Below are 14,020 nucleotides of genomic sequence, written 5' to 3' on the forward strand. Positions count from 1 at the left end.
AGGCTTAGCAATGATCAATGAATTGATAATGCATCTGCAATATTGACAACTAAGCTCCAGTGATTTTTCTTAAGAGACAGGCTACCGCTGGCGAGGCCATGAAAGCTGCGTCAACTGTATTGATAAATAGAGACAAAGTCAGGGTCAATGTCATCTCCATTGACTCTCCCGCCTCTTCCCACCCCCAGCTGATTGTAATAAATGGCACTATCTCACTCGATTCTTTAAGTTGAATCCTAAGGGTCATCCTTGATCCTCTCATTCTGTTCAAATTCAACCCATTGGAGGTTCTGTCCATCTGTCTTCATGAAGGTCACCATTCATCCATTATCCAGCTCTGCCACCACCAGAGCCCCAGCCAGGGCCCTCTCTTTCGTACTACCGGACATGACCCCTGAGCAACCCCCTACATCCACTCCTGCATTTCTACCACCTGTCACCCTGAGAGCCGCAGAATATTGTTTTTACCATAAATCAACTCATTTTCACACTCCTGCTTGAAACTCTACAGTGATTTTTCCATTACATTTAGAAAAAAATCCAAATACCTCACCCTGGCCTATAAGTCCTTATATAATTTGGCTGCAGCTAATTTCTCTGACTTTATCTGGTACCTCTCTCCACGCTGCTCACTACACTGCAGCCACACTGGCCTTCTTCTGTTCCCTGATGATGCTGAAGCCATCCCTCCTTAGGCCCTTTGTACCAGCTGCTCACTCTGCAATGCTCTTCCCCCAGACACTCTCCAGGCTGACTTCTCATCACTCAGAACTCAGCCTCAAATGTCTCCTTCCCAGAGAGATTTCCATACTCCATCATCATCACATTATTCTGCTTTGTTTTCTTCGTGGCACTTACCAGTCTCTGAAATTACTTTATTATTTCCCATTGTCTTTGACTCTGCTCTCTAGAACAGAAGGCACATGTGAGCTAAGACTCTGTGTCATTACCCATTTTATTCTCAATGCCAGGAACAACGCTGGGTGCCTAGAAGGGGCTTGCTCAATAAAAAGTTGTTGAATGAATAAATGCATGAAAACATGGAAGGTCAGCCATCGCTAATATTGTACTCATAGCACCTGTCACTTTCCATGTGCTTCTTACACACCAGGTGCATTATCTCAATTAATCTCCACAACTACATGATAAAAACATTACTTTTGTCAATTGACAGACAAGGAACTAACGTTAAAAAGGCTATGGAACGTATTGCATGGAGCACTGGGTGTTATCCGCAACTAATGAATCATCGAACTTTACATCAGAAACCAGGGATGTACTGTATGGTGACTAACATAATATAATAAAAAAAATTAAAAAAAACAAAAGGCTATGGAACTTCCCAAGTCCGCAGGTGGAGAAGAATGAATGCAGTCTGTTTGGCTCCCAAGCCTCTGCTTCCTTCTCTCACACTGTGGTTACATCGCATGGCTGGTACTGCTTTGGTGGCGCATGGGTCTAAATCCATTCATTTGTTCATTCTTTTATTGTGTCAGCTGTTTATTCGGGACCAGTTGTGTGTTAGGCACTATGTGAGGTGTGAATTTTGCAGCGAACAAGATCGAATTCTTGCTTTCACCTCTCTTACACTCCAATAATTATTTGGTTAATGCTCACAAGCGTCATTGTGATTGTATTAGTCACCTCAGGCCGCCATAACTAAAGACTGCAGACTGGGCGGCTTAAACAACAGAAATTGATTTCCTCACAAGTCTGGAGGCTAGAAGTCCAAGATCAAGGTGTTGGCAGGGTTGGATTCCTCTGAGCCTTTCTTGTTGGTTTGCAGAGAGCCGCCCCCTTGCTGTGTCTTCACCTGGCCTTTTCTCTGCACGTGCGCATTCCTGGTGTCTCTTCCTCTTCCTGTAAGGACACAAGTCATAGTGAATTAGGGCCCCACTGTTATGACTTCATTTACCTGCACCTTTTTATTTTTATTTACTTGTTTATTTTTTATTTTTTTTAGAAAGAGAGGGAGAGAACACACATCTGTGTATGTGCTTGATGGGGAGGGGGTGAGAGGGAGAGAGAGAATCCTAAGCAGGCTCCATGCCCAGCGTGGAGCCTGACGCAGGGCTTGATCTCAAGAGCCTGAGATCATGACCTGAGCTCAAATCAATAGTCAAATCCTTAAGCCACTGAGCCCTTGGGTGACCCTACCCATACCTTTTTAAAGGCCCTGTCACCAAATACAGTCACACCAGGGGTTAGGGCTTCAACATGTGAATTTTGGGAGGTCACAATTCTGTTGATAACACTGATCATCTAAAAATAGGAACTCTTTAAAGACATGAATAAAACCTGAATTTCCAGGGGCGCCTGGGTGGCACAGCGGTTAAAGCGTCTGCCTTCGGCTCAGGGCGTGATCCCGGCATTATGGGATCGAGCCCCGCATTGGGCTCCTCTGCTGGGAGCCTGCTTCTTCCTCTCCCACTCCCCCTGCTTGTGTTCCCTCTCTTGCTGGCTGTCTCTATCTCTGTCGAATAAATAAATAAAATCTTAAAAAAAAAAACAACCCTGAATTTCCAACTAGATTAATATTAGTATTTTTAAAAATATTTTATTTATTTATTTATTTATTTATTTATTTATTCATTTATTTGAAAGAGAGAGAAAATGAGCGGGGGGGGGTGAGAGGGAGAAGCGGGCTCCCTGCTGAGCAAGGACCCCGATGTGGGACTCGATCCCAGGACCCCAGGATCATGACCCAAGCTAAAGGCAGACACTTAACTGACCGAGCCACCCAGGTGCTCCCAGATTAATATTAGTATTGTATAAGTCCTAGATTAAACTCATTTATATAGTATGTGATGCTGATGTTATCTCAAAGCCCAAGACTATATTATACAATAAGGTGCAAAATCAGTTATTTCTGAGAGAAAACCTGAGGAAATCGTATCCGAAATAAAAAGGGCACTTGCACAGATAATATTCACAGTAGCATGAGATAGCCAGAGAGGAACAGAATGATCTTGAACATAGCCAAGGCTATTTTTTCCATTCATGTCTTCCTAAGTGAATGAGAGACTTCTATACATAATGGATTTTCATACCACATCTCCTAGTACAAGTGTATAAAGAAGGTTCTGGAAGGATAGTGACCGAAGGTATGAAGCAAGTTCCAACTGGATTTGAATAATCTCTCCCAGCGGACTTTGCAGAACAGAGTGATCTAATGTTTGGCTGAGATTCGACTATATTTACAACCTTTGCCTGGAATACCAGCATCGATGATTAACTGATAGATACAGTGGTCCAAATACTTAAAAAATAGTATCTATACAAGAGCATCTTTATATTTGGGCTTGAGAAAATTATTATGGGGTTCTTTGCCTGTATTCAAAGAATTAAAATTTTTATTTTCCTTAGCACGTAACCAATTTAAATTCTAAAAACTATTAGGTTTAGGACAGAACGTGGTACTCCTTTTTGTCTGTAGAATTTAGCATAGAGGCTAGAAGAGGGTAATGTTCAAGAAATGTCAGATTTTTGGAAAGCCTAGTTAAACAACATAATAACAACAATAAAAATATTGCATTGTTATTAGAGAAACAGCTTGGGTGGTGGGGAATTAAACGGATATAAAACAGACTGAATTCTGCTCCAAACACTGCCTCTGACTGGCCAGGAGTCTTAAGAACGAGCAGACCACCCACCACCTGCCAAAAATCTCTGGGGGAGTCTGGGTTTCCTCATATGTAAAATGAGGCAGTAGGGCTCCTTCCAAGTTCTCTCTAAAATGTCCTGTTTTAATGGTGTTGGGTGATGATTACCAGTTGGATATCAGGTAGGGTTGCCAGATTTAGCAAATAAAAATACGGGTGTCCTGTATTGTGTGTCAACCCTCATATACCCTCTCAGTAGAGAGGCCCCTGAGAATCCAAAGTCATCGCGATTCATCTGTAATGTGCATAATCTGCTGGCATTTAATAGAGACCTGACTGATTGTGTTAAGTTTTGGAACTTGCCACATTTCAGGTTGGTTTTGAATTAGTTCTGAATGTTCCTGTCCCTACTGATGCGGCCCCAGGCACAGAACTCAGAACAAGTTAGGTGACTAAGTGCAACAGAAACCACTAATATTACACTGTATGTTAACTAACTAGAATTTAAATAAAACTTGATACAGAAAGAAAGAAAGAAAGAAAGAAAGAAAGAAAGAAAGAAAGAAAGAAAGAAGAAAGAAAGAAAGGAAGAGACCATCATAATCCCCTTTCCCTGGCCCTGCAACGGTTTCCCAGTGGGCCGAAATCCACCAGTCACACTCCTCATGCAAGGTTCTGCTGGGGTCGAGAAGGCAGCCAAATTCTTGCTATGCCTCTGCCCTTTTATACCCAGACATACATTGGCATTCTGGAAGAATGTACATGCATGACAATGTACCATCATAGAAAAAAAAATACATACATCAGGTTCTCTTGGATTTTAACCAGATTCAGTCCCAGCCTGGCCACGCTCTCATGGGATGGGGAGGAAAGGTATTCCTGGGTCAGGAGAAACCATCTCCTTGAAGAACTTCAGAAGAATGTTTGTGTGGCAAGAAATCTGTATAGAAACCAGCAAGCTATTTGTTCTCTGTACCAGACTAGTGCTGCCCTTCCAGCATCTTTGAGAACTGACTTACCGTTCAGGTCAGACACAGTAAGTAAATTTGCCAGCCAAGTTGTCCAGCCCATAGCAAAGAGGATGTGAGTCAAGCATAGCAAGACGAGGCATATGGGTTCTGGGTTTTGGGGTCATAAATACAGGTTAGGAGCTTCATACCAATTGCTTCTATCCCTTGACACATTTCCATTTTAAGGTTAAGTAGGTTTAATTACACAGCTCCTTTTCCCATCTTTGCTTCTTTTTGACATTACATAAGATATTTTAGGAACAGAGAAAGGTTAATGGGCCTATGATGGGGCCTAGAATTAACTTCCTTAATTAAGCCTCCAGAAGACATCTTTTCATTTCTTTTAATGACCTGTCTTGGTTAAAAAAGACCCAAAGCTCCTGCAGTTTTGCGCAGGTCTTGCTTGTCTAAGACCCGCACAATCCATCATATGATTGGAGCTTTGTCTTAGATGATGTTTCTGGTTTAAGCAACTGCTGTCATCAACAGGGGGGCGAAGTTGATGGGCAATGAGAAGATTAATCTGTTCAGTGTTGTGACTTTGGAAAATTCACCTTTGCGGATTTCCACACTTAGGGTTCAGGCATCAGTTTATTTTTAGAGAGTAAATAGATGACTATATCCCTTCTCAAATTAGGCTCATCAAATATTTGTAAATTACAATTTAAATGTACCAGTGAGTGGATTACAATCCAAAACCTTACCATGAATCTTTTCTAAAACTCATATCATGCTCTGAATTTATCTCTTATTTAAGAATTTTAAAAAATATTTTATTTATGTATTTGACAGAGAGAGAGCACAAGCAGGGGGAGCAGCAGGGAGAGGAAGGGGGAGAAGCAGGCTCCCTGCTGAGCAGAGAGCCCCACAAGGGGCTCAATTCCAGAACTCCAGGATCATGACCTGAGCCGAAGGCAGATGCTTAACTGACTGAGCCACCCAGGTGCCCCTATTTAAGAATTTTTAATATGTGTTTAGATTAATTTCTTTCCCCTTTTTTTCAAATGAGATCTCTTTGAGGAACAGTCATCCTTGAGGGGATTTTTCAGAACCCATTTCAACGAGACCAAACTCTTTTATATTTAAGGACATTCCCTATAGTCCTAATTTTTTTTGGTTTAATTTAGCAGTTGCTCATTTACATTTCCTGGTGTTATTGGAGGAGGAAATATATATGCTATTAGTGTTCTTGCTCTTCCAAGATGATAATTTTAGCAATATTTCCTAATCAGTAATATGTATCCAGATCTCCCTTTAAAATTTTAGCTGTTTTAGCTATATATATTTTTTATGTGTATTTATTTATTTATTTATTTATTTATTTATTTATATGCATTATATTTATTTCTGTGTATATTGTATATATTTATATCTGGCTGGCAGGTTCTGATTTAGAGACCTGGACCAAGACAATGAAATCTAATCTGTGTTTTTCAAAGTTCCCCAGACGATACTGAAACCCACCCCATGTCTGTATGTGTGTCTGGAAATGCTGTCTGCTTGAGCGCTCCAAGCCCAGGGCAGTGGATGGCTTCTGTTCCTTCTTCTCCAAGTCTTCTCTTCTACCTGATCACAGAACTGCCTGAAAGGGGGATTGTTGCTAAACAGGTTCTTGTGACATTGACCTCAGCGTTGAGCATGAAACAGAGAGCTGTTATTATCTGTACTATGCAAATGTGAGAGTCAATGAATGTGCACATTATTGGAAAGGCTTGTGAGGGACAAAACCCTAAATCTGTTCCAGGTGCTTCCACAGTTCTCTCTCCCAGGTAATGGGGCAGCAATGGTTTGTTTCTTAGGGTACGTAGATCCTTCAGTTTGCTAATGGACATCCTGTGTTTCATTACAAAAAGAGTTTAAGGAACCTAGATGGATGTCTAGGACAATGTCTGCAAAATGGTGCATTCTTAAAAACGGCACCTCGTCTTTCCTCTTTCTCTAATTCAGACATTACGTGGTGTGGATGCCTGTCACTACTTGGTGTTTTATTCATATTACATACCCTGAGTTTAATTCTTTCTATGAGTATTAATTAAGTATCCATATTAAATAGAGTGGAAAATAAATGACCTTATGTCTGTCTTTGGCTCTCTTCTTCAGGACAGGGCTGGAATGAGCAAATTAATCTGTAATAGGATGGCCAGACTGGGAGGTGGCAGGGGACATGTGGCATGGGGACAGAGGGTGTGCAGATCCAGCTACAAAGTTCAGAACATAATATCCAAAGGGTAAGGCAACCCAAAGTAGTTAACATCATGGAATTTGCAGTAATTAGACAGAACATGATCAGGAGAAACCAACAAGCAAACAATATATGGAAATGTTTCTGTGTTTCCCTCATCTGCAAAATGTAGATAATTCAGTACTTAGTAAATTGGTTTGTTGTGAAGATTAAATTTGTTTCATACACATAAAGCACGCTGAATGGTGCCTGGTGCATGGTATGGTTGAATTAATGTGTGAACTAGCATTATTGTTACTGTTTTCATCGGCAGAAACTGGAGTATAAGGTGGGTTCTGGGCCTTAGGAGCAGGAAATAGGAAGGCAAGGTGGAAGGCAGGGTACAAATGTAGCTTGACCTCTGATGAAGAATGCGAGTTGGAGCTCTTGAAATCTTTCCTGCTTGAGTCCCAAATTGATCTTGGAGACCAGTTGAGCTGAGCTTGGAGCAGAGGGTCCTGAGAACCCCAATATGGGGAAATGGGGGTACCAGAGGCTAAGACCCAATTTCTAGAATTGTTTAAGTGACCTCACCTCTTGACCTCCTTTCCTTCTGACAACACCATCAGGCCCCAAGAGAAAGAGTTCTCTGACCATCTGGGAGAGTGGCTGGTGTCCATGTTAACTGTCATAGGCTGACAGTCCCCAGAAGGCAAGGTTTGGTTGTGCCTTAGGCTATAATTCTTCTGATTATTAGATGTCACAGGTGATTAAGTATTTAATAAATGACACGAGGTAGATCATTTCCCTTTAGGGTAGTGGCAGAGCTAACTGACATAGGTAATTTTCACTATTAACATCAATTCCATTCCTTAATATCCATCATTGGAGAATCTCAAAGATTAATCCATTGCAAATATTTCCACTAGATCTGTGGTTGCTGTGTATTTTTCACAGTTCCCTGGGATAACGTGGTACCTACTTCACACAGTGACTATATTCCTTTAATTATTTCATGTGTCAAGCATTCACTGAATGCCTACTATAGGTTGGTGATGGTACTTGACACTCAATATACAAAAGAAGAATGTGACATAGTTCCTGACCCTAAGGTATCATAAACTGGTATAAGGACAGAGACAAGTGGACAAGCGTAGTTCAGTGAAAGGGCTGCTAATTGAGCAAACACGAGATGCTGCTGGGATCCAGGGATGATCAACTCTACTCTGGTTGAGAGTCATGGTCAAGAAGAGTTGATAGTAGGATAAAAAGAACTCCAGATCTTCCTCCACTTTTTTAAAAATGATTTATTTGTTTATTTGAGAGCAAGAGAGAGCACAGAGGTTGGGAGGGGCAAAGGGAGAGGAAGAGAGAGGCTTTTAAGCAGGCTCCCTGCTGAGCACGGAGCCCAGCTTGGGGCTCCATCTCATGACCTGAGCGGAAACCAAGAGTCCAATGCTTAACTGACTGCGCCACCCAGCCTCCCCTTCCTTGACTTTTGATGGGGTTACATCCCAGTAAATCTATTGTAAGTCGAAATACATTTAATATACCTAACCCACCAAACATAGTAGCTTAGCCTAGCCTACCTTAAACATGCTCAGAACACTTACACTAGCCTATAGTTGGGCAAAACCATTTAACACGAAGCCTCTTTTATACTAACGTGTTGAAAATCTCCTGTAACTTATTGACTGTTGTACTGAAAGTGAAAAACAAATGGTTGTGTGGGTACAGAACAGTTGTCAGTGTTCGGGTTGTTGACCCTGGTGATGGTGAGGCTGACTGGGAGCTGGAGCTGGGTGCTTCTACTCAGTATATCACAAGAGAGGATTGTACCACATAGTGATAGCCAGGGAAAAGATCCACAGTCAAAATTCCATGTATGGTTTCTACTGAACGTAGACCCCTTTCACACCATCATAAAGTCAAACCATCATAAGCTGAACCATGATAAACTGGGGACTGTCTATACAAGGTCTTAAAAAAGAAGAAGAGGTTTATTTGGCAGCAAAAGAAAAAGTAGTCACGGCAAAGAGGCAGCTTGGGAAAAAGGAGCGGAATGAAACACATCAGTTGTAATAAAAGTAGGAAACTGGGAGAAGTAGGGTTGGGTGGGTAAATAAAACACTATCACCATAAACCTTGCCTAAAAAACTTGAAAGTATTGAATTTGTCAAAAATCGTTAGAGGACTTTAAACAAGAAGACAATATGATCAGATTTGCCTTCAAGAATGTTCTTCCTGATGCCAGTTAGGAGGATGCAATGGGTGAGCAAAATACTACATAGGGAGTCCTTGTGTGCAGTTGAGAGACTATTTTAACGTCCACGTTACATATGATAAGGACCTGAGCTAAAGCAGGGCAGTGAGGATAGAAAGGAGGATTGAAAAATCATTTAGGCGCATCCATGTGGTTGCAAATGGCAAGATTTCATTTATTTTAATGGCTGAGTAATATTCCATCATGTATATAGACCACATTTTCCTTACCCATTCATCCATTAATGGACACTTGGGTTGCTTCAGTATCTTGACTATTGTAAATAGTGCTTCCATAATCATAGGGTTGCATATATCTGAAATTAATATAACACTGTATGTTAATTATACTTGAGATAAATAAGTAAATAAATAAATAAATAAATAAATAAATAAATAAAATCATTTGGGAGGAAAATCAAAAGGACTTGGTGGCCAGCTGGATGTCTAGAAGGGGAGAAGTACTTAATGCCAAATATCTTTACTGCTGGTTATCACAGTCCACAACACATATTCCTGCTTCAGATCCTAATGGCCCTAATGGCCGTTAGGGTGAAAATGGGGTTGATAAACCTGCTGGAGCAAAAAACGAATATTTTAAGGAAGTTCTTGATTTCACTGGGGTCTTTTCTTTCTCCATTTAAATGCACAGAAAACCCAAGAAGGTTTGCTAGCTGAAATCTTATATATGGGGCTAATGGTGAACCCAGAAGGTCATGGTCTTCATCTCTTGATCAGTCCTTCCCAAATTAAAGGTGCACATCAATCACCTGGAGATCTTACTAAACCACAGGTTCTAATTCAGTGGGTCTGGAGTGGGGTTCGGGATCCCTCCTGTTTAACAAAAGCTCCCAGGTGGGGCAGATGCACTGGACTCCAATTTGAGTAATCTGTCTCTAGACTGTTCCACAAAGAGGGAGATACATTTTGTTAGTGGAACAAAATGACCACAGGCCGACTGCAGCAATAGGGAAAATAGTACAAGTCTCAGATTATGCTCTGGCTACTGCTACAGACCTTTTAGACCTTGTTTGGGTGGGGCCTCTTGGGAATGGTAACTATCCCAGGAAGAGAGCTGGTAACATCCTCTACAGTCATATGTAGTCTGAGCCAATAAGGTTGTCCTGGTGTTCCTGCAAGAGCCACAGAGTTTTCCCCCATGCATGTCTGCCCCCAGCATGTCTCCCTGAGTAATCAAGCCCCAACTCAAACCTGAAAATAACTCCAACCCCCTGGCCCACACACAGTCCCGCCTACCAAAAGTGGGATAGTGTAAGTTTTGTTTAACTTGCTGTGGGATTGAGGAATATTTGGGGTTTAAAGAGTTATAAAGGGCTCTTGGTAGCAATTGCAATATTTATGTACCTGTCAGCAGAGACAAACAAGACCGGAAATTAGGGAACCGGCTCCTTCTCACCTTGGGAGTCAGTCCTCATCCACGTTTGACCTCTACTCACTGACCATGTGGTGCTCAGGCTATGGTTTGTTTATATATGCCAGCTCTTCAATTATGAGAGCATAAGTCCTAGGGACCAGAACCAGATGCTGGGGTTGGCATTGCCTGGTGGGAGACTGGCACTGACAAATGGCCTTGGGTGGCTCAGACCCAACCTGGCCTGCTCTGGTTGCCTGAAATAGAGAGGAAATTTTTGCTGTAGGAAGACTGTATTAGGCTCTGAGATTAAGAGGAGTCTGGTATGAGGAGAGGAGCTATCTTGGGAATCAGAAAGCTAGTTCTAGCTCAGCAATAACTGGTTATGTGATTTTGGATGAGGCATTTTGTCTTTCTTGGCCTTGGTTTTTGTCTCTGAGAAATGAGGAGGTAGGCTAGGTCAGTAGTGTTCAACCTGTTCTCTGCAGAGCCCTACTGTCTTCATGGAGGTGCCAGGAGGATCAGGCTGGATCTAGAAAAATTAACCAACTCTGGCTCATGCGAGTTGGTAGCTCCCCCACATACACATGACCTTGGTTTTTTGGTGTCATGGTAACCTTTTGCCGTTCCACAGAAGTCTGCCCATTGGTGAGGCCACTGATTTAGATTTGGACTTTGTGTAAGAGTTCTTCCTAGCGTAAGCATTAATAAAATTCTAGAAGATAAGAAGACTCAAAAAAAAAAAAAACATCAGCTCTAATGTTGCCCTTGGGAATTGCATGATCATGGATCACACGTGGAAAATACTTAGAAAAAAGCACATAAACTATATGAACATGACAGCACCGATCATATTTCTAGGGTATAGCTTCTCCTAAGAAAATTGACCTCTGAAAAATCAGCTCCAGAATTATTTTAGTAAACAAAACCAGAATGAATCCACTTTTTAAAAAATGCATTTATTTGGGGTCCTGGACCATAAGCTGGAGCTACTTAGCTGGAGCAACCACTAGACTTGTCTTCATCTCAAAATATTTCTTCTAAGTAGCCTATAATCTTAGCAATTCATTTAAAAGAGGTTGACCTACTTTCATTGTCTTGATTACGTGTTCCTATGTGTTAAAATCCTTTCTGAGGTCTGTACTCGAGGGATTGTTACCACACTAGTATTTGGCCAACTCTGATTTTCCCAGGAGGGTTTTCCTTCGGCAGGTTGTATGGGTTTACAAGGACTGAAGTGCCTAGGAGCAAAGTTCAATCAAAGTGGCTATTTATACACAACTTGTACTTACAATGGAGCATTTCACAAAGAACTTCCCTTTGTAACACTGACAACGGCGCCTTGAAAACAGCAGGCATACTTGTTGAATGACTGAATGACCATTCATTCATTTATTCATTCCATGGAATTGACCCCATCACAGAGCTTTGTATGAATTACTGTTTTCTGCTTTGGAGAATTGAAATGAAGCTATACTTCTTCTAATAACTATACTTTCATCTTGATTCACTCAGCCAGCTGGGGCTTCATATTTACCTGGCTTTGAAGATCAGTCTTTTTTGTGGGGGGTGGGGCAGAGGCTACCCACCATCATTCTACTATTCTGTTTCCTTAATAGGATTCTCCTCTTTGGCTCTTCCCTTGACCACAGAAGGATCATTCAACACAGACACTACTGACAAAAGGGGGCATTTTTTGTGTGAATAGGGGTAAGTCATGATTGGTTAATAGAGACTTGATTCTTAAAAAGTACAGTGAAATCTAGGGGATTTTCATTTTCAACAGAATATGGTTCTTGATCAGATTATATTAGAATATGCAAGTTCATGAGCACAAATTTTGAATTTGTTTAGATGTTTTTCATATTACAAACAAATACTTCATGGAAATTTGACATCAGAAGGCTGACAAATTGGACTCAGCTTCCCATGGGCCTGAGAGCATCTTGGGAAAATAGCATTACATTCCTACCTTCCAAGAGATGGGGAATTGGCTTTTTAAAGCATTGTGTATGAGAAAGGTGATTAATAAACTATAAAATATGTGAGATTATAGAGTCTGAAGATCTGCTCTGGAACTTAAAGGGTCAATGGGTCCAATTCACTTAGCTAAGAGAACTATGGGTGAGATAGCATGGATCACATGAGGACGTAGGGAGAGAAGAAAGCAGGAGATTATGGTTTCTGTCTCCTTACTTGACCTTGAGCCTCTGTGAAGCTTAGCATGCCCATCCACAAACTAAGGACAGAGGGTCTGCCTCTCACTTTTCAGTGATCTTGGAGGTTTGTGGAGATAGTAACGATCAGAACGTTATAATGTTAAAAGTGTTGGGGCACGTGGGTGACTCGGTCGCTTAAGCATCAGGCTCTTGATTTCGGCTCAGCTCATGATCACAGGGCAGTGGAATGGAGCCCCGCATGGGGCTCCACGCTCAGCAGGGAATCTGCTTGGGATTCTCTCTCTCCCTCCCCTTCTGCCCCTCCCTCTGCTCTCTCTCCCTCTCTCTCTCAAATAAATAAATAAATCTTTTTAAAAATAATGTTTAAAGTGTCACAGAGGAAGTGACACTTCTTTGAGGAGGACATGGTTGCAGCTATAACAGAGCTCTGAATGCCCCATTCCTGCTGCTGACTCACCACTGTTCCCTCTGGCCAAGGAACAAGCTTTTCAAGACACCGGGAAGACATCCGTGGAACCAGGGGTGGCAATTCACCAAATTCGAGTTGCTGTAACCACCCACAACATAAAATATCTGGAAAAGATATGTGCTGACCTGCTCAGAGGCACAAAGGAGAAGAATTTCAAAGTGAAAGGACCAGTTTGGAGGCCCACCAAGACTCTGAGAATCACTGCAAGAAAAATTCCTTGTGGTGAAGTTTCTCACACTTGGGATCCTTGTCAGACAAGGATCCACAAGGGACCCACTGATTTGCACCATCCTTCTGAGATTGTTAGGCAGATGACCTGTCAGTGTGGAGCCAGGCCTTGCAGGTGAAGTCACCATGGCAGATGCTTAAATCAACTTTTGAAATAAATTGAATATCAGTTGATAAGGAAAAAAAAAAATTCACAGAGGCAAGAGAGTGACTCATCCTGAGGCATCTATGGCAAAAACACAGGCTTTGAAGCCACACGGACCACTGTTCGAGTCTGAAACTCTGCCGCTTATTAGGGTACTTTGAGAAAGGCATCTAACTTTTCTGAGCCACACAACTGTGGCTCTACCTTTAAAATGGAGATAATAAAGTTGGGATAAACAGGTATTTACATAAATGAAATACCCGACCTTACAGAGTACATATTTAGTTCACAGCTCTCATCACCATCATCCCAGCTAAGAAATAAGAAGTTTGTTTCCTAAACGTTCATTTATTCAACAGGTATTTTGAGTGTTTGTCATGTACGTTGGAAATTAGGTATGATTTGACATCAGCTTATGATGTCAGTGGAGACAAAATGAAATCACTTAGTGCATACGAAGGGACTATTGCCCTTAAATAAAATGTTTCAGTTCATAACTGACCCATAAGATTTCAGCTGCATACAAATTGCTTTTGTTTTTAGATTTGTATAATCCATTATTCATATTCTCACCCAGTTTTTCTTGTGATT

At 41.4% G+C, this 14,020-nt stretch overlaps 1 protein-coding gene and 1 pseudogene across 22 annotated transcripts in view; both read left to right on the top strand.

The window, feature by feature from the left end:
* The window catches only part of LOC123792676 (uncharacterized), a 205,638-nt gene that overhangs the window by 57,485 nt on the left and 134,133 nt on the right, over window positions 1-14,020 (top strand). The gene's annotated exons all lie outside the window — the stretch shown is intronic.
* Window positions 6,784-14,006, top strand: LOC148108802 (small ribosomal subunit protein uS10 pseudogene; annotated as a pseudogene).

Source organism: Ursus americanus, chromosome 16, assembly GCF_024610735.1.
Source record: "Ursus americanus isolate L20-20 chromosome 16, mUrsAme1.1.p, whole genome shotgun sequence".
NCBI classification, from domain to species: domain Eukaryota; kingdom Metazoa; phylum Chordata; class Mammalia; order Carnivora; family Ursidae; genus Ursus; species Ursus americanus.